The following is a 20,680-nucleotide window of genomic DNA, read 5'->3' on the forward strand; positions in this document are numbered from 1 at the left end:
TGGGAGAGTTATATCTCCAGGTACAATGTGCTGCTTAGCTAGGGGTGGGAGAGTTGTATCTCCAGGTACAATGTGCTGCTTAGCTAGGGATGGGAAGAGTCATATCTCCAGGTACAATGTGCTGCTTAGCTAGGGGTGGGAAGAGTTATATCTCCAGGTACAATGTGCTGCTTAGCTAGGGATGGGAAGAGTTATATCTCCAGGTACAATGTGCTGCTTAGCTAGGGGTGGGAAGAGTTATATCTCCAGGTACAATGTGCTGCTTAGCTAGGGGTGGGGAGAGTTATATCTCCAGGTACAATGTGCTGCTTAGCTAGGGATGGGAAGAGTTATATCTCCAGGTACAATGTGTTAGCAAAGCTTAGCTAGGGGTGGGAGAGTTGTATCTCCAGGTACAATGTGCTGCTTAGCTAGGGGTGGGAGAGTTATATCTCCAGGTACAATGTGCTGCTTAGCTAGGGGTGGGGAGAGTTATATCTCCAGGTACAATGTGCTGCTTAGCTAGGGGTGGGAGAGTTATATCTCCAGGTACAATGTGCTGCTTAGCTAGGGGTGGGAGAGTTGTATCTCCAGGTACAATGTGCTGCTTAGCTAGGGGTGGGGAGAGTTATATCTCCAGGTACAATGTGCTGCTTAGCTAGGGGTGGGAAGAGTTATATCTCCAGGTACAATGTGCTGCTTAGCTAGGGGTGGGGAGAGTTATATCTCCAGGTACAATGTGCTGCTTAGCTAGGGGTGGGAGAGTTATATCTCCAGGTACAATGTGCTGCTTAGCTAGGGGTGGGAGAGTTGTATCTCCAGGTACAATGTGCTGCTTAGCTAGGGGTGGGAGAGTTATATCTCCAGGTACAATGTGCTGCTTAGCTAGGGGTGGGGAGAGTTATATCTCCAGGTACAATGTGCTGCTTAGCTAGGGGTGGGAGAGTTATATCTCCAGGTACAATGTGCTGCTTAGCTAGGGGTGGGAGAGTTATATCTCCAGGTACAATGTGCTGCTTAGCTAGGGGTGTGGAGAGTTATATCTCCAGGTACAATGTGCTGCTTAGCTAGGGGTGGGAGAGTTATATCTCCAGGTACAATGTGCTGCTTAGCTAGGGGTGGGAAGAATTATATCTCCAGGTACAATGTGGTGCTTAGCTAGGGGTGGGAGAGTTATATCTCCAGGTACAATGTGCTGCTTAGCTAGGGGTGGGGAGAGTTATATCTCCAGGTACAATGTGCTGCTTAGCTAGGGGTGGGAGAGTTATATCTCCAGGTACAATGTGCTGCTTAGCTAGGGGTGGGGAGAGTTATATCTCCAGGTACAATGTGCTGCTTAGCTAGGGGTGGGAAGAGTTATATCTCTGGGTACAATGTGCTGCTTAGCTAGGGGTGGGAGAGTTATATCTCCAGGTACAATGTGCTGCTTAGCTAGGGGTGGGAGAGTTATATCTCCGGTACAATGTGCTGCTTAGCTAGGGGTGGGAGAGTTATATCTCCAGGTACAATGTGCTGCTTAGCTAGGGGTGGGAGAGTTATATCTCCAGGTACAATGTGCTGCTTATCTAGGGGTGGGAGAGTTATATCTCCAGGTACAATGTGCTGCTTAGCTAGGGGTGGGAAGAATTATATCTCCAGGTACAATGTGGTGCTTAGCTAGGGGTGGGAGAGTTATATCTCCAGGTACAATGTGCTGCTTAGCTAGGGTGGGAGAGTTATATCTCCAGGTACAATGTGCTGCTTATCTAGGGGTGGGAGAGTTATATCTCCAGGTACAATGTGCTGCTTAGCTAAGGGTGGGGAGAGTTATATCTCCAGGTACAATGTGCTGCTTAGCTAGGGGTGGGAGAGTTATATCTCCAGGTACAATGTGCTGCTTAGCTAGGGGTGGGAGAGTTATATCTCCAGGTACAATGTGCTGCTTAGCTAGGGGTGGGAGAGTTATATCTCCAGGTACAATGTGCTGCTTAGCTAGGGGTGGGAGGGTTATATCTCCAGGTACAATGTGCTGCTTAGCTAGGGGTGGGAGAGTTATATCTCCAGGTACAATGTGCTGCTTAGCTAAGGGTGGGGAGAGTTATATCTCCAGGTACAATGTGCTGCTTAGCTAGGGGTGGGAGAGTTATATCTCCAGGTACAATGTGTTAGCAAAGCTTAGCTAGGGGTGGGAGAGTTATATCTCCAGGTACAATGTGCTGCTTAGCTAGGGTGGGGAGAGTTATATCTCCAGGTACAATGTGCTGCTTAGCTAGGGGTGGGAGAGTTATATCTCCAGGTACAATGTGCTGCTTAGCTAGGGGTGGGAGAGTTATATCTCCAGGTACAATGTGCTGCTTAGCTAAGGGTGGGGAGAGTTATATCTCCAGGTACAATGTGCTGCTTAGCTAGGGGTGGGAGAGTTATATCTCCAGGTACAATGTGCTGCTTAGCTAGGGGTGGGAGAGTTATATCTCCAGGTACAATGTGCTGCTTAGCTAGGGGTGGGAGAGTTATATCTCCAGGTACAATGTGCTGCTTAGCTAAGGGTGGGGAGAGTTATATCTCCAGGTACAATGTGCTGCTTAGCTAGGGGTGGGAGAGTTATATCTCCAGGTACAATGTGCTGCTTAGCTAGGGTGGGGAGAGTTATATCTCCAGGTACAATGTGCTGCTTAGCTAGGGTGGGGAGAGTTATATCTCCAGGTACAATGTGCTGCTTAGCTAGGGGTGGGAGAGTTATATCTCCAGGTACAATGTGCTGCTTAGCTAGGGGTGGGAGAGTTATATCTCCAGGTACAATGTGCTGCTTAGCTAGGGGTGGGAGAGTTATATCTCCAGGTACAATGTGCTGCTTAGCTAGGGTGGGGAGAGTTATATCTCCAGGTACAATGTGCTGCTTAGCTAGGGGTGGGAGAGTTATATCTCCAGGTACAATGTGCTGCTTAGCTAGGGATAGAACATGGCCATTTCCAGGGTCACATCACTTGAGCAGAGTTCGGGGATACAACTGGCATTTAGCAGGGCACTGCTGAGAATTCCCACTTGTATAGTCGGTTGTTGAGCCAATAATGGGGACACAGGGACAGGATTGCAACATGTCAGGGTATGCTTGTTGAAACACGTATACATCTCCCAATCTCCCACTAGGAGTTCTTGCAGAATACAATGTTGCATAGTTGCTTATTCTTGTTAGTGTACATAGAAATCAGAGGGCAGTACATAGAGACATGGGGGGCACTGCAATACCTATGGCATGATAAAGGGGTACAGTGTTTAATGATCAGCACTCTGAGATTCTGCTAGAAGTGAAATCCGCCTATTGACCAGCATCCAGTGTGAAGTTGGCCACTTACAAGCCCTATACTCCTATAGTAATAGATCGGCTGCCACAACAAGTGCCAAGGGACCTGATCGCACATCGGGACCTGTCACCCGATTAACCCATGCGTGCCCAGCCGCCGTGCCGCACTGCCTGCCCCGTGTTGCGGGCTGCTGTAGCAGTGAAGCTGTTAACGAGAGGCGTCTCAAGCCAAGCTTTTGGCTACCGCAGAAGTGGGTCAGCGCGGTTGCCATGGAGACGCTTTAGCAACCAATCTTGCAACCGCTCCCTCAGTATCTCTCCAGAAACCCTTCAAGATTAAAGCGTCTTGTGCTGCCGTCTCTTCCTCTCCCATCCCTTTGTCTCTCTCTCCCTCTCCATCACTTGCTGCATCTGCCCTGGTAGTGCCAGTGACCGGCCCTGCTCCATGCTGCACCCCTCCTTCCATGCCCACAGCAGCCTTACATCTGCGAGCTGGGGTAAGGGAGGGAAGCAGGCAAACTTGGGAGATCTCTTTGCCTTTTTCTTCAGTCAGTTCTTCTCCACGCCTCCCTGGCACCAAGACTCTGCTTGCCAGCTGGTAAGAAGTGTGCCTGGCAAATGCCTTGGCTGTCTGCTTTACTTATCTGTGCCATAGAACATGCCCCTTGTCTCTTCTGCGCTATCTATCTATCTATCTATCTATCTATCTATCTATCTATCTATCTATCTATCTATCTATCTATCTTCCATTAGTCTATCTATCTATCTATCTATCTATCTATCTATCTATCTATCTATCTATCTATCTTCCATTAGTCTGTCTATCTATCTATCTATCTATCTATCTATCTATCTATCTATCTATCTATCTATCTATCTATCTTCCATTAGTCTATCTATCTATCTATCTATCTATCTATCTATCTATCTATCTATCTATCTATCTATCTTTTTATATATCTATCTATCGATCTATCCATCTTCCATTAGTCAGTCTATCTATCTATCTATCTATCTATCTATCTATCTATCTATCTATCTATCTATCTATCTATCTATCTATCTATCTATCTATCTTCCATTTAATCTATCTATCTATCTATCTATCTATCTATCTATCTATCTATCTATCTATCTATCTATCTTTTTATATATCTATCTATCGATCTATCCATCTTCCATTAATCTATCTATCTATCTATCTATCTATCTATCTATCTATCTATCTATCTATCTATCTATCTAGTCCACCCTTCAATCTGCCAGCCTTTCTGTCTACGTATAACTTAAATAAAGTCATTCATTTCATGGTTAGCTCTGTGTTTTGCTAGCAGAACCTGTCTTTTTGTATTTGCACTCAAGACTGAGCCTATCATATATTTACCAGGCAGAAGCTTATGTTGATGAATATTAGATAAAAGCTGGTTGCAGCTTTTTTCAACCAGGTTCCATGGAACTCTAGGGTTTCTTCTAGAGGATGATTTGATAGGGCTTAAACTGTGGCTGATTGACCTCCCATCTGATGGTTCATGGTTCCTGCATAGTTCTAGAGCCAGTGCTAGTTGGTAGAGCCAGTGGCATGACAACAATAATCTTTTTTAGCTGTCTGTTAGGGTGGCATTCTAATCACCACTGTAAGTGTCAGCTTCCTCCTAATGACCACCACTGTCAGGTTAGATGCTTCCTAATGACCATCACTCTAAGGGTTGGATTCTTGTAATGACCACCTCTGTATGGGTTAGATTTATCCTAATGACCGCCACTGCAGAATTAGATTCTTTCTAATGACCACCACAGTAAAGGCTGGATTGCTGGGTTAGATTCTTCCAAATGACTACCACTGTAGGGGCTAGAGTCTTTCTAATGACCACCACTGTAAGGGTTAAAGTCTTTCTAATGACCACCACTGTAAGGGTTGGTTTACTGTTATGACCACCACTGTAAGGGTTAGATACTTTCAAATGACCACCACTGAATGGGTTGGATTCTTTCCAATGAACACCACTGTAAGGGTTAGGGTCTTCCTAATGACCACCTCTTTAAGAATTCGATTATTTCCAATGACCACCATTGTAAGGGTTAGATTATTTCTAATGACCACCACTGTAAGGGTTGGAATACTGTAATGACCACCACTGAAAGTATTGGAATCTTCCCAGTGACCACCACTGTAAGGGTTAGATTCTGTTAAAATGACCAGCACTGTAAGGGTTGGATTCTTTTTCATGACCACCACTGTAAGAACTAGATTCTTTCTAATGACCACCACTGTAAGGAGTGGTTTACTGTTATGACTTATGACCATCACTGTAAGGGTTAGATACATTCAAATGACCACTACTGAAAGGCTTGGATTCTTTCCAATGAACACCACTTAAAGGGTTGGAGTCTTCATAATGACCACCACTGTAAGGATTAGATTATTACTAATGACCACCAAAGTTAAGGGTTAGATTATTTCTAATGACCACAACTCTATGGGTTGGAATACGGCAATGACCACCACTGAAAGTATTGGAATCTTCCCAGTGACCACCACTGTAAGGGTTAGATTCTGTTAGAATGACCAGCACTGTAAGGGTTGGATTCTTTTTCATGACCACCACTGTAAGAACTAGATTCTTTCTAATGACCACCACTGTCAGGAGTGGTTTATTGTTATGACTTATGACCATCACTGTAAGGGTTAGATACGTTCAAATGACCACTGCTGAAAGGGTTGGATTATTTTCAATGAACACCACTTAAAGGGTTGGAGTCTTCCTAATGACCACCACTGTAAGGATTAGATTATTTATAATGACCACCATTGTAAGGGTTAGATTATTTTTAATGACCACCACTGTAAGGATTGGAATACTGTAATGACCACCACTGTAAGGGTTAAATTCTTCCTAATGACCACCACTGAAACGGTTGTACTTTTCCTAATGACTGCCACTGTAAGGGTTAGATTCTTTCTAATAACCACCACTGTAAGGGTTGGATTCTTTCTAATGACCACAACTGTCATGGTTCAATTCTTCCTAATGACCACCACTGCAAGGGTTGGATTCTTTCTAATGACCACAACTGTCATGGTTCAATTCTTCCTAATGACCACCACTGCAAGGGTTGGATTCTTCCTACTGACCACCACTTTAAGAGCTTTTTTTGCCATATACCCCCAAGTTAGATTCCTTCATAATGACTGCCACTTTAAGGGTTGGACTCCTGTAATGACCACCACTGTACGGGTTATATTTCTCCCAATGACCACCACTGTCATAATTCGATTCTACCTAATGACCACCACCACCACCACCACCACCACCACAGGGGTTGGATTCTTTCTACTGACCACAAATTTAAGAGCTATTTTTGCCATGGATCCCAAGGAATTGGTTTTAGTTAGGGTTCCTTAAAACCCCCAAATTATTGTTTGGGTTCCATAGAGGTAGAAAGGTTAAGAAAGACTGCACTGTTGTGAAAAGTTCTTTGTTCTCTTTATTAATTCAATATTGCATGATTGATGTATTGTTATGTAATAGTTAAATTAAAGAGGGAGTTCACCCGAATTTTTTTTTAACATTAGATTGAGGCTAATTAAGGGGAGCAGAAACGGGTATTTTTTTTAAAATCAATGCCGTACTTACCGTTTTCGAGATAGATGTTCTCCCGCCGCTTCTAGGGTATGATATTCGGGACTGGGCGTTCCTATTTGATTGACAGCCTTCCGACGGTCGCATACAGCGCGTCACCAGTTGCGAAGTCGAAAGAAGCCGAATGTCGGTGCGGCTCTATACGGCGCCTGCGCACCGACGTTCGGCTACTTTCGGAAACTCGTGACGCGCTGTATGTGACCGTCGGAAGGCTGTCAATCAAATAGGAACGCCCAGTCCCGCAGCCCATACCCGGAAGCGGCGGGAGAACATCTATCTCGAAAACGGTAAGTACTGCATTGATTTAAAAAAAAATACCCGTTTCTGCTCCCCTTAAATAGCCTCAATCTAATGTTAAAAATTAATTTTTTGGGTGAACCTCCACTTTAAGTTTGTTCTTTTGCAATTGTCACCACAGTGAGTGTTTATCTATAGCATCATTTCACATTTTGGCCTGAGACAGATCTATGTTGCTATGCGCGGGCAAGTTTCCTGCATGCAATCTGTTTTTTTTCTGGTTTTATTAAACAGATGATTTTTTATTTTTTTGCTTGGAGGTTCAAGTCAACTGAAAGAGGGCTCCCTGTGTCTGTGCTAACTACCTGGGGCCACTTTGAAGCCAGATCAAATGGCTAATAATGAATGGCCCCTAACCCTCATCCTCCATCCAACCCCCCACATCTTGTAAGATGCCTGTATAATTGGTCTCACAGTAGCTTCCTATCAATAGAACATCAACTTGCTCAATTTTATTGATCTCTTGAATGTTGCTGGAGAAATTAATCATACCTCCTGCACTTGCGTTGTTCTTAAGCTATTGTTTTTTTTTTTTTTTCTAAATCATTGTATTATATACAGTGCACTTTACATTATTATGTTGTTGGTTGCACTATTGTTTTGTTGCACCACAAAATATAATAAAACTGGTTATTGTGTGGCCCACTTACACCTTTTTAGAGGTTTTGTTTAGTATATCTTATTGTAGAAAACACTGCTATTACAGTCCCTACACAGCAAAGTGCAGTGCAGCTCGTAAGCTTCTAGGTGATCTATGTGACTGTTGAGGAGCTGCGGAATAACGCGCATATTATTAGTAACCATTACAGTCCCTGGGCACTTATAAAACAACCTGTTCTGCATCATGCTCACACCTTGATCTATAGACAGGTAGGCTAAGGCAGTACATAAGCTGTGCATATTGAATACTGATATGTAAACTGCAGCAGTGCCTGTATCACATGACATGGCACATAGAGAAGGCAGAGGGTGCCAGATTGTCACATCCACCATCAGCTTTACTAACAAAAAAGACAATATTCTATGTTACACCAAGCACCAGCTCCTTGTGGAGAAATCTATCTTAATTGTAATGTCAAATATTAGAGTTTATTGATCAGATTGTGTGTGTCTGTGGTAAGCCTCCTTCTCTCTCTGTGTGACACCATGACTGATTGCAGAATTCCTCTTTTACCATTACTCCTTGTGTAGATAATATGACTGCCAGAATCATCATTTCAATGTGCAAGCCTGGCAGACATACAGTATTCATATAAATATTTAACTAGTACTGACAAAATGATAAACCGTGGCAGATTTTGCTTTTGACCTATGAAAATTTTTCATGCGTAAAATGTGACACAACAAGCCGAGCAACAACGTGGGAAAATGAGGTGTATGTAAAATAGTATCTACGGTCATTTATAAAACTAGTGCTAGAAGTAATGTTGCACTTCTGATCACAACCAATCAAAATCATTTTCTCATTGTTTAAGTACAGGGAACAAAACAAACGTTAAAGGCAAACTCCAGTCAAACTTAGTGGGCTAGATTCAGATAGCCCGCTGTAAGTTTGTGCGGGTGTAGCGTATCTCAGATACGCTACGCCGCTGTAACTTAGTGAGGCTGGGGCTGGATTCACAAAGAACCTGCGCCCTAAGTTATGGAGGCGTAGCGTAAATCTGCTGGCGTAAGCGCGCTGAATTCAAATTGTGAAGAGGTGGGCGTGTTTTATGTAAATAAAACATGACCCCACGTAAATGACGTCTCTAACGAACGGCGCATGCGCCGTCCGTGAACGTATCCCAGTGCGCATGCTCCTAATCACGTCGCAAATAGTCAATGCTTTTGATGTGAACGTAGTTTATGCAAAGCCCTATTCGCAATTGACGTAAATGACGCAAAATTCGACGCTGTCCCGACGTCCATACTTAACATTGGATACTCCTCATATAGCAGGAGTAACCTTACGCCGGAAAAAGCCTTACGTAAACAACGTAAAAAAATCCGCCGGGATCGGCATATCAAGCTCATTTGCATATTCTACGCCATAATACAAACGGAAGCGCCACCTAGCGGCCAGCGTAAATATGTACCCTAAGATACGACGGCGTAAGAGACTTACGTCGGTCGTATCTTAGCAACATTCCGGCGTATCTTGCTTTCTGAATACAGAAAAAAGATACGCCGGCGCATCCTAGAAGTTACGCGGCGTATCAACAGATACACCGACGTAACTTCTTACTGAATCTAGCCCATGAACTTTAAATTGACTTAAAGGGGTTGTAAAGGTTAATTTTTTATTTTCTAAATACCGTAGGTTCCTTTAAGCTAGTGCATTGTTGGTTCACTTACCTTTTCCTTCGATTTCCTTTCTAAATGTTTTTTTTCTTTGTCTGAATTTCTCACTTCCTGTTCCTCCTCAGTAAGCTGTTTTGGCTGACTAACCCCCATGGATGATGGGGGCAAGCTTACTGAGGAGAAACAGGAAGTGAGAAATTCAGACAATGAAAAAAAACACTTAGACGGGAAATTGAAGGAAAAGGTTTGTGAACCAACAATGCACTAGCTTAAGGGAAACTATTTAGAGAATAAAAAACGAAACTTTACAACCCCTTTAAGGCAAATTGGCTGTTGCTGTTATCACATCCATCTAGCTTGGTGGATGTAATAAGAAATCACCTTGTAAAGAATACCGAGTCATATGCACAGAAAATAAAAAAATATATATTTTTGCTAAGTTAAAGTGGTTCTAAAGGCAGAATATTTTTTACCGTAATACATTCTCTGCATTAAGGTAAACAAATGTTCCAGTGAAATTTCGCCCCCCTCACCACCTTCCTATATACCTACCTGAGCCCTATCTCAATCCAGCACTGTGCCCACCTGTAGCAACGGTGCTCTCTCTCTCCTCACAGGACTCAGAGGCAGCAGTGAGAGCCATTTGCTCCTGCATCTGTCTATCAAATCCAGTGAGGAGAGAGCAGGGCTGAGCCAGGCTGTGTGTGCTCAGCCTGGCTCAGGAGCTAGCCCACAAGTGTGCCCCCATAGAAAGCGGCTTCCTATGGTGAAGTACTGAGAAGAGGAGGGTCCTGGAGTGCTGAAGGGGGACTCCAGAAAAGGGGGTTCTGGGCCGTTCTGTGCAATACCATTGCACAGGGCAGGTAAGAAAATCATGTTTATTATATTTAAAAAAAAAACAGCCTTTACAAATGCTTTTAGGGTAAAATCCCTAGCAAAGTGAAAATTATGCTGCAAAGTGAACAGCCTAATTGCCTTTTGTAAATCAACTCCTTTGAGGCTTTGCCTGTAATGTGTTCCAATAGGAAAACGATTAGGCTCAAAGCAACCAGTAAGAACACTTGTCTTGTTTTCAGTTCTGCACTGCAGACGTGATTGATGAAAGCTGGTTGCTAGGAGCAATATGAAAAGTATCTCTTATTGGCACAATTAGTATTATAAGACCCTTTGTGTTATTCAATCCTGCTGTTCTCCTTGTGCAGTTGGCTAATTAAATCCATATGACAACCCTCAATATACATCTGAAAAATGCAGGGCCACACGTCTCCTGGTTCTGCATACAACCTTCTATAAGTCTCAGAGAGGGAGGTTTCACAGCACAGAGCCATGTGACAAGAGGCCAAAGTTCTGTCAAGAAGGACTATGCAAACCTCATGAATATGGATCCAATCAATTACAGTATATAAATCATATAAATCAACTGCTTGACCTTTCTGATAGTTGCAGTGTTTCCAGTGTAGCAGTAGCAGGTAAAAGATAGATTTGAATTGTTGCCTTGATTACTGACTATTTGCAAATCATCATTTTTTTATTAAAAGTTGCCTGCATTGCAGAGTGGTAGATGATATTTCATCATTATGCAGTGACAGGATACATTGTTCACCAACAAGGGGCACTTCCCAAATTTCCCTTAAATTGGAATGCAAATTGGTGTATTTAGATAAGGGAAGACTGGATTTTTTTTGGCCCCAAGGAACAGCTACAGCCTAGTAGCTTCTTCCTGTTAGATTTCTATGGGCTACAGAAAGTATACAATGCAAAAATGTGCCTCGAGGGCAGCGCTGTATCCTGGCCTAGGCCAACAAGGCCCAGGCCTAGGGCAGCACTTTGCAGGGGGGCAGCATGGAAAGAGTCCCCGCCGGCTTGCGCTACACTGTTAGTGTAAGGGCAGTTTTATGGGGCGGACTGGGCTGAGAGGAAAATTAGTCTAGCGCCCCCATAAAGCGGCCGCACTGCTTCTGGTATGCAGGCGACCAGCATTCTGCAACTGTGGGGGGGGGGGGGGTTCTGCTGCACCATTGGCATGGTTATATCTTCTTAGTCCTCTCCATAAAATTATCAGAAATTTAAAGTAGAACTATAGGCTACACTTTATTTTTAATTTTGGATAGATTAAGGGGGGGTTATAGCCCCTGTCAGTTTATTTTTTACCATCCCCGTCCCATTGCAGAAATTTCCCTTCACTTCCTACCCCATAGCCAAACAGGAAGTGAGAGGAAACCTATGCAAATTAAGGGAATTCATTGCCACCCCAAACCGCCCTCAGAACTAGTGTCCCCACTCAATATTTTTAGGGCGGGTCTTAAACAGAAAGGGGCGTGACCTTGCCAGGAAGGGGTGTGTCAAATTTAAAATAGGGGGTGCGCGAGTTTAGTCAGGCCTAGGGCAGCACAAAACCTAAATACACCTCTGCTCGAGGGCACATTGATTGGTAGGCATGGTAAAAGGTGGGTGCTCCTAAATGGTATGCTTTATTATGATGCACCTTTTTACATCATGCAGCATTAGCTTCTGTTTCAGTTCTTAGCATTTGATCACATGGCAGCTCAGAGCTACCAAGGAAATCGGTGCTGGAAGACTTAAAACAAAAAATGCTGCGCTAGTAATAATAAATGTATCCAACCACTTAGTGTGTCAATTCTCCTGTGCAAATATGAGTGCCAACATAATAACATGTGAATACACAAAAATAAGATACATTTAGGTGTATTTCTTATTGTAATAATATAAATCTTGTGCTTGAGTGCAGTCAAATATTTAATTACTAGAATGTCAGAAAAAAGTTGTAACTTGTTGAGTCTTCACACATTCTCAAAAATCTGTGTTTTGTATCTATTCTCCTCAGTGCTCCCCCATAATAATACAGAGTGTGACCTCACACTTCCAGGTAGGTTTGGTCAAATAAAGCTTTTCAGTCACCGTGGACTAACATCATGCTTTCTTCCTTGTTGCTCCATTAATGTGCCTCCATTAGGACTTGATATATATGAGAGCAAGAGAGCTCCAAATAGTGTTTATATCGTTTTTAAACAATATTCAATTTATAAAAAAATGTACATAGAACTCATATTTAAAAGGTGCTCCAGTGCATCAACTGTATACAGCGTATATCATATAGAACCAAGATGCTGCAGCTACTTTGTGACTCTCTGAGAGATCCTCTGGATCAACTGTGGGTATAGAATTGGGTATATGGGATTGTACAATATTTTTTTTTTATGGTTGAACTAGATGTACTTGTGTATTTTTTCAATCTGACTAACTATGTAACTATGTATATATGTCATACCAAACCAATCTGCCCCTCCCCTATGCGTTACGTCACAGGGTCTCGTGACTCATCAGGGGCAGACCCTGTGACGTAACGTGTAGGGGAGGGGCAAATTTGTTTGGCAAGATGCTTTTGCATCTCTCACAGAGAGGCACAAAGTATCTGCAGCATTGTGGTTTTATATGATATTTGCTGTATACAGTTGGTGCACTGGAGCACCTTTTAAATGTGAGTTCTATGTACATTTTTTAATAAATTGAATATTGTTTAGAAACAATATAAGCACAATTTGAAGCTATTTTTCTCTCCTATATATTGAGTCATAATGGCGGCACATCAATGGAGCAATGGGGTGGAAAGCATGATTTGTTATTCCGAGATGACTAAAAAGCTTTATTTGACCAAACTTAGGTGTGAGGTCACACTCTGTGAGGTGAGCGCTTATATCTTATGGAGGAGCACTGAGGTGAATAGATACAAAACACAGTTTTTTTTGAGAATTTGTGAAGACTCAACAAGTTACAACTACAACTTGGCACTCATATTTGCACAGGAGAATGGACAAACTAATGCCCTGTACACACGATAGGAATTTCCTATGGGCTAAAATCTGATGGAATTTTTTGTCAGAATTCCATTCAAGCTGTCTTCCATCAGTCTTGCATACACACTGTCAGACTAAATTCCGGCCGTCCAAAACGCAGTGACGTAAAATACTACGATGAGCCAAGAAAAATTAAGTTCAATGCTTCCGAGCATGCGTTGACTTGATTCTGAGCATGCATGATTTTTTCTCCGTCTGAGTCCCACACAGACGATTGGAATTTCCCATAGGATTTTTTTCCATCAGAAAAAAATAAAACATGCTCTATTTCCAAACTCCGACGGAAAAAAATCCTATGGGGCCTACACACGATAGGAATTTCCGATGAAAAAATTCCATCCGACATTTTTCATCAGAAATTCCTATTGTGTGTACAAGGCATAAGTGGTTGGATACATTTATTATCACTAGCGCAGCATTATGTTTGTTTTGCGTTTACTTGCACATTTATATTGGGAGAGTGTTACTTACTGCTTGCATGTATTAATAAGATTGTAGTTTAGTTGCTCGCAAGACTACCTATTATATTTATGGTGCAAGAAGACTTCCCTTTACAAGACGCTGTGATAACAGATATGACTAGGGAGCAGTTAGCTATATAATTGATTGACTGCAGGTGCTGCTCTAATCGTGTCTAAATGGTGAAGTACCTCTGGGCCACCAGCCCAACATATCTTATTAGTACTCATTAATGGGTAAGTGTTCCCTGACCCCCAATGCTTCCTCCAGTTAAGGCTGAGGTTCAGGTATATGTTTTATCTTCTGTTGAATCAGGCTAACTTGAACATTGCAAGAAGCATCTGGACCAGAACAAATCTTACAGGACCACTGGGTTTTATTTTTCTCCATGGTGGACCACCAAGAACTAGATACATGCATTCGTTTTCATCCGAATGCATTTTTGTTCGAATTTCGGGTATTTTTGTTATAGTTTTAACAAACAAAAACGAACGTCCCGAATCCGAACTCCGAAAGATCCGACATAAAAAAATGCTTTATTTTCATTTTCGTTGCTACAACAGTTTGATATAGATAGGAGATTCGACATGACGCTGACAATAGCAATCTGTGTCTATCGAATCTGTGGTCGAATGTGCCTAACCTTAACTCTATTAGTCCAAGATTATTCTACATAGAGAGGAAAGATTTGACATAGAGAGAAAAGATTTGACATTATAGAGACAGTGTTGGGGTAGACCATTCGACACGAACGACAAAGATTCGACGAAGCCGTGAAAAACATACAAACGTCGAATCTGACATTGAAGGCTTAGGCCGAGTACTCACGAGCAGACATGTCCGATGAAACCGGTCCGTGGACCGTTTTCATCGGACATGTCTGCCCCGGGACTTCTGTTCGATGGCTGTACACACCATCGAACAGAACTCTGCGCGTAAACAATACGCGGGGCGTGTCCACGGTGTCGCCGCGTCGATGACACGGTGTCGCCGCGACAATGACGCGGTGTCGCCGCGACAATGACGCGGTGTCGCCGCGACAATGATGCGGCGACGTGGGCGGGCCTGCCTTTTAAATGCTTCCACGCATGCGTCGAAGTCATTCGACGCATGCAAGGGATGGCGGGCGGCCGGACATGTAGAGTAGGTCTGTACAGACGACTGTACATGTCGGGGGGACAGGTTTCCAGCGGACTGTTTTAAAGCAAGTCCAGGAAACAGTTGTCCGCTGGAAACCTGTCCGATCCGCCCGAAAATGGTCCGCTCGGGCCTACACACGACCAGGTTCAGCAGACATGTTTGGTCGTGAGTACGGGGCCTTAGAGTGTCTGGTGAAAGTTCTAAGAAGATTGGACAAGCAGCTAAACTGTACGACGCCGCAATCGTACATTTCCGGTCAAATGTTTGGCCCATAGGCTATATAAGAATTCTAATGTTGGTTGACTAGTAATAATTTATAAATATAATTATTACTAGTCATACAATATTAAAATTCTTCTATAGCTTGTAGGCGGAACATTCGACCGGAAATGTACGATTCGACGTACAGATTAGCTGCTTTGTCGAATCTTCTTAGAACATTCGACAGACACCATAAGCCTTCAATGACAGATTCAACCTTAATTAATTCGGATTTTCCGACTAATGCATTTTTTTTAACGAACCAAAATAAATCCAAACGAATTTCGGGTACTAAATTTTATTTTTTGGACGAAAAAGAAATTCCGAAACAAAATATTTCAGTGTGCACATGTCCACTAAGAACACAGTCCATAATCGTGTAGGGACTTCTGTATCAATTGCAGTGCCTGTGTAAAAAAAGGCCTCAGTGCTCATGTTATATGATAGCTTTTCAGATGGCGTGAGATCACTATGAGAAAAAAAAAAGCTCTTAATTGACAAAGCCACAAGCCATGCACAAATGCATACAGAGTGGTATGAACTTTATTACATCATCCAAAATCCTGGACTGGTTTTTAAGAGTTTTTAAAGAATTCAATACATCAAACTGATGTTAGACGACTTCTTAAAGCACTAGGTCAGGAAGCTACGGCGACATGCTTTAAATGCTTAAAATGTTTTAGCAGAAATTAATGTTGATGAGCTCCATTGATTTTGTTACATCTGATGAAATGGTTTATTTTCAGCACGTGTGACAGGACAACTGAACATATAAAAGCCATTCTTAGCAGAGCATTTCTCACAAGTGTCTTTTTCAGCATATAATCCCCGAGCACAGTGCTTAAAGAGTGGATATCACTATAATAACTAAAGAGACCACATCTGTTACAGTGTAATCCTCACACTTCTAATTAAGTTTGATGCCATCTGACATCAGCTTAAAGGAAATGGATAGTGGCTATGTATACTGTATATTTTCTGTCTCATACGTAACTAAACCAATAACATAACAAAAAGGTTTATTTTTTTATTTACAGCATTTAACCACTTAAGCCCCATAAGATTTTACCCCCTTCATGACAGGCCATTTTTTATAATCTAGCATTGCGCTACTGTAAAGCCCTGTACACACGATCGGATATCTGATGGAATCTAATCCGATGGATTTTTTCGTCAGATATCCGATGAAGCTGACTTTCATCAGTCTTGCCTACACACCATCAGGCCCCATACACACGAGAGGATTTATCCGCAGATACGGTCCAGCGGACCGTATCCGCGGATAAATCCTCTCGAGGATTTCAGAGGATTTCTATGCGATGGCGTGTACACACCATCGCATTGAAATCCGCGCTGAAATCCTCTGCCGATGACGTGTCGCGCCGTCGCCGCTATTATGACGCGGCGACGGGCGCGACGCTGTCATATAAGGAATTCCACGCATGCGTCAAATCATTACGACGCGTGCGGGGAATCCCTTTAGACGGATGGATCCGGTAAGTCTGTACAGACGAGCGGATCCATCCGTTGGAATGGATTCCAGCAGATGGATTTGTTGAGCATGTCAGCAAATATCCATCTGCTGGAAATCCATCCCAGGGAAGATTTATCCGCGGATAAATATCCGTTGGCGTGTACACACCATAGGATCTATCCGCAGAAACCCATTTGATGGGATTTATCTGCGGATAGATTCTATGGTGTGTATGGGGCCTTAGTCAAAAATCCGACTGTGCCAAAACGCGGTGACGTTACAACACTACGACGAGCCGAAAAAAAAATGAAGTTCAATGCTTCCGAGCATGCGTCGACTTGATTCTGAGCATGCGTGGATTTTTCTCCGATGGAGTTCCACACAGACGACCGGATTTTATAGCACCTACAAACTATGGAATACTGGAATTTTTATTTATTTATTTTATACTACTTATAGCGGTGATCAGTAACTTATAGTGGGACTGCGATAGTGCGGCGAGAAATATGACACTAACTGATTAACTGCCACTCACATTACCAGTGACTCGAATACAGTGATCAGTGATACTATACACTGTTACTGTACTAATGACACTGGCTGGGAAGGGGTAATATCTAGGATGTTCAAGGGGTTAAATGTGTGCCTAACTATGTACAATATATGTAAATTGTGCTGCTTTTACTAATAGATCTAAGTTTCTCATCCTTGTAGAGAGAGATCTTAATTGCCAGAATATATATATGGTTTGTTGGATGGTTTCTAGGGACAGACTAAGGCCCCTTACACAGGACCGGATCTGTCTGCTGGGATTTATCCGCGGATCAGTTCCAGCAGATACATCCGGTTGTGTGTACGGCCTAGCGGACATTTTCCAGCAGACATTTGTCCAGCCGACGGTTTTCCAGCGGATAAAAATTTCTTAGCATGCTAAGAAATCTATCCGCTGGAAACCTGTCCTTCGGACTTATCCGGTCGTCTGTACAGACTCACCGGATAAGTCAGTCCGATCCCCATCCCTCGCATGCGTCAAAGTGATTTGACGCATGCGTGAAAGTATTTACCTTCCAGGGTCGCGCACGTCACCGTGTCATTGTCGCGGCGACGGCGCGGCCACGTCACCGCGGATGTTTTCCGTGGGGATTTTGATATGATGGTGTGTACAGCCATCAGATCAAAATCCGGAGGAGAAATGTCCGATGAAAACGGTCCGGCGGACCGTTTTCATCGGATATCCTCTCATCTGTACAGGGCCTTACACATTCACATCTCTGATAGATTTATTAAAATAATTGGAGAGAGAAATTATTTTGGGAACAACTGCGCTAAGGTAGAGAGTTTAGGATTAATAAGCAGCAATTAAATTGTGTATAAACAAAGTAAGTATATAAAAAAGGAAGATTAATTGCGCTAAACCAAAAAATGAACATATGTTAATCAAACATATTGGACGTGTACTGAGGTGCATGTGCTAAAAAATTCTTCGATTAACAATCTGAATTTATACACCATTAAAGTAATCCCATGTGATCAGAGGGCCCAAAGCCACCTGGCCCTACTGAGCAATGCAATATAGTGAGAATTGCCACGAAGGCGTGACAAATTATTAAATAATTTGAAATTGAAGAACCACAAAATAAGTGAATAAAGTCCATAAACTTCAATTTAGAGATGAATGTGATGAGTCCAAGTGAAAATGAAGACACCCGTGAGAGCTTTAAAGACGCTGGTTGTAGCATTAAACGTGAATCCACCACCGATCACACAGCTGCTCACCAGAAATCTAGGTCCTGCCGGACCACTATCAACATGTCTTTCCACCATAGATGTCAAATCCGCAGAAAGTTCACCACTTGCGCTGGGACCATGCCGTGCTCAAAGGTGAAAAAACACAAAACAGGCTCCACATAGCATAAAATCCGGGTAAATTTATTTAAAATAAAGTAAAAACAGTTATACAACTCACATTTGGGTTGATAAACCAAGCAGTTGGCCTGTAACGCCGGCCGGACGTATCAGGAACAAAAGCCACTCGTTGGAGAAATGAAGGGGATGGCGTCCACACGTCACTCACTCCACCCGACGCGTTTCGTGAGAAATCACTTCGTCTCGGGGTACGAGTGGCGTGGGACGCCACCCCTCTTTATAGGAACACATTAGGCTATCAAACAATCGAGTCATAATTACCAGGCCCCGCTCCGGGATCCCCGCGCACGCCGGAAGTATAGCAGATCAACATCCGGGTCATTGGGTTGTCCAAGAATCAATGCCCATAGGACGCATAACAGCTCCGCCCAAAAGGGGGCTGACACCTATGACGCGCGCATCACTCACCAAGGCGAGACATGACGGGACCACCCTCACAGGGGCGGGACTGTGTGTGTCACGGCTCGAGTGCTTGAAGCTCACATTAAACAGTTAGTGGCAGTAAATATCAACTTGTGCCCATGATTACACCTCGTGTGTCATGGAGCATCATCGAGTTAACCATTCAATAAAGAGAATTTAAAAAGAAATTAAAATTCAATCAAACCACCTTCGATCGTAACCAAGCCTCACTGTGGGTCACTCACGCATGCGCCGGACCAACAAAACCCAGTGGTTGCGCTCCACAGGGCGTTGTACTAGCCATTCTCAGGACAGATTCACCCGTATCATAAAGGGATGAGTGAGAAAGTCGTGGCAGTGTCACACAGTGAGCTCGACATGTTATTATATGGCCCATATCCAAAATTAAATTCAGAGTATAAGGGACATGTGTAAAATTATCTAAACTTAATCAAAAGTTAAATCTTGTGCATATGTGAAAATATAAATATATTAATTAGTGATGATTAAATTGATTCTATTATATGGGCAACCACAATAATCAAAGTCCCATATATTGCAAAATGTGACCACTATGGATCTTAAGTGAATACCCGATAGACCCCTAATACGGGGAATATTCAATTAATAAAAACTAGTGCATGATTCGAAAAAATTAATCCCAATCCATAAATCAACATAAAAATATATAAATCTAAAATTTGGAAAAAAGGGGACTTGCCCTAATATCAATGAAGGCTGTCACCAAACAGTGTGTCCATGATTAGTTTTTTCCCGTCAGAACAGAAAAATTCAATCCCCTGCCAGAGAAGTCTCAAAACTGACCACCATGGACTAAGCATTATTTATAAATGCATTGATGTCAGTGTCCACGTTGAGGCCATGAGGAAGATATGTCCTCAATCTGTGGATCCATGCCATTTCAGTTTTCGAGATCTCTCTAATTAGGGAACTCCCCCTCCAGTTCGGTTTGTATTTATCGATACCCACAAACAAAGTCCCCTCTGGATTTCTATGATGAACCAAATCATAGTGTCTCGAAACCGAATGGTTTGGAAAGCCATTTCTTATCTTAGCTATATGTTCGTTTAATCTGATTTTTAATTCCCTCTTGGTCCTCCCTACATACTGAAGCCCGCAGGGGCATTGGAGTAAGTAAACCACCCCCTTACTGGAACAGGTAATGAATGGTTTCACTTCATATGTTCGACCAGTACTAGTGGAGGAGAAATGGGTGATCTTCCGATCTCGACATTTATTTAGAGAGCACACCTGACAGTTTTTGCATCTGTGATAACCCGTAAGGGTTTGCCAGAAGATTCTTGTTTCACTAGGGGGGTCCTGGACACTTGGGGCCACACTGGCTCCCAAGGAGGAGGCACCGCGAAACACCACAGATGGTCTTGCTGGTAACACAGGTGCCAGTACAAGATCACTTTGCAGTATATGCCAGTGTTTTCTGATTAAACGTTTAATATTTTGATGTTGTACTGAGAAAGTAGTTATAAATGGCAAAGAGGAGACTTTGTTTTCCTGTTTAGTCTGTACCTTTAACAGGGATTCTCTTTCCATGTTACGGGCAGAGTATACCGCCTGGTCCAGTATCAACGGGTCATACCCCTTCTCAAGAAATTTGTTTGATAGAACAGTTGCCTGGGTATCGAAG

General features: G+C 42.9%; 1 protein-coding gene across 1 annotated transcript in view; it reads left to right on the forward strand.

The window, feature by feature from the left end:
* Positions 1 to 3,449: 3,449 nt before the first annotated feature.
* The window catches only part of RIMS3 (regulating synaptic membrane exocytosis 3), a 161,131-nt gene continuing 143,900 nt past the window's right edge, over positions 3,450 to 20,680 (forward strand). Inside the window, exon 1 of the mRNA XM_040337097.1 lies at positions 3,450 to 3,857. The gene's annotated coding sequence lies outside the window, so the exon portion shown is untranslated. The remainder of the gene's footprint in view (positions 3,858 to 20,680) is intronic.

Source organism: Rana temporaria, chromosome 2 (genome assembly GCF_905171775.1).
Source record: "Rana temporaria chromosome 2, aRanTem1.1, whole genome shotgun sequence".
Lineage (NCBI taxonomy): Eukaryota > Metazoa > Chordata > Amphibia > Anura > Ranidae > Rana > Rana temporaria.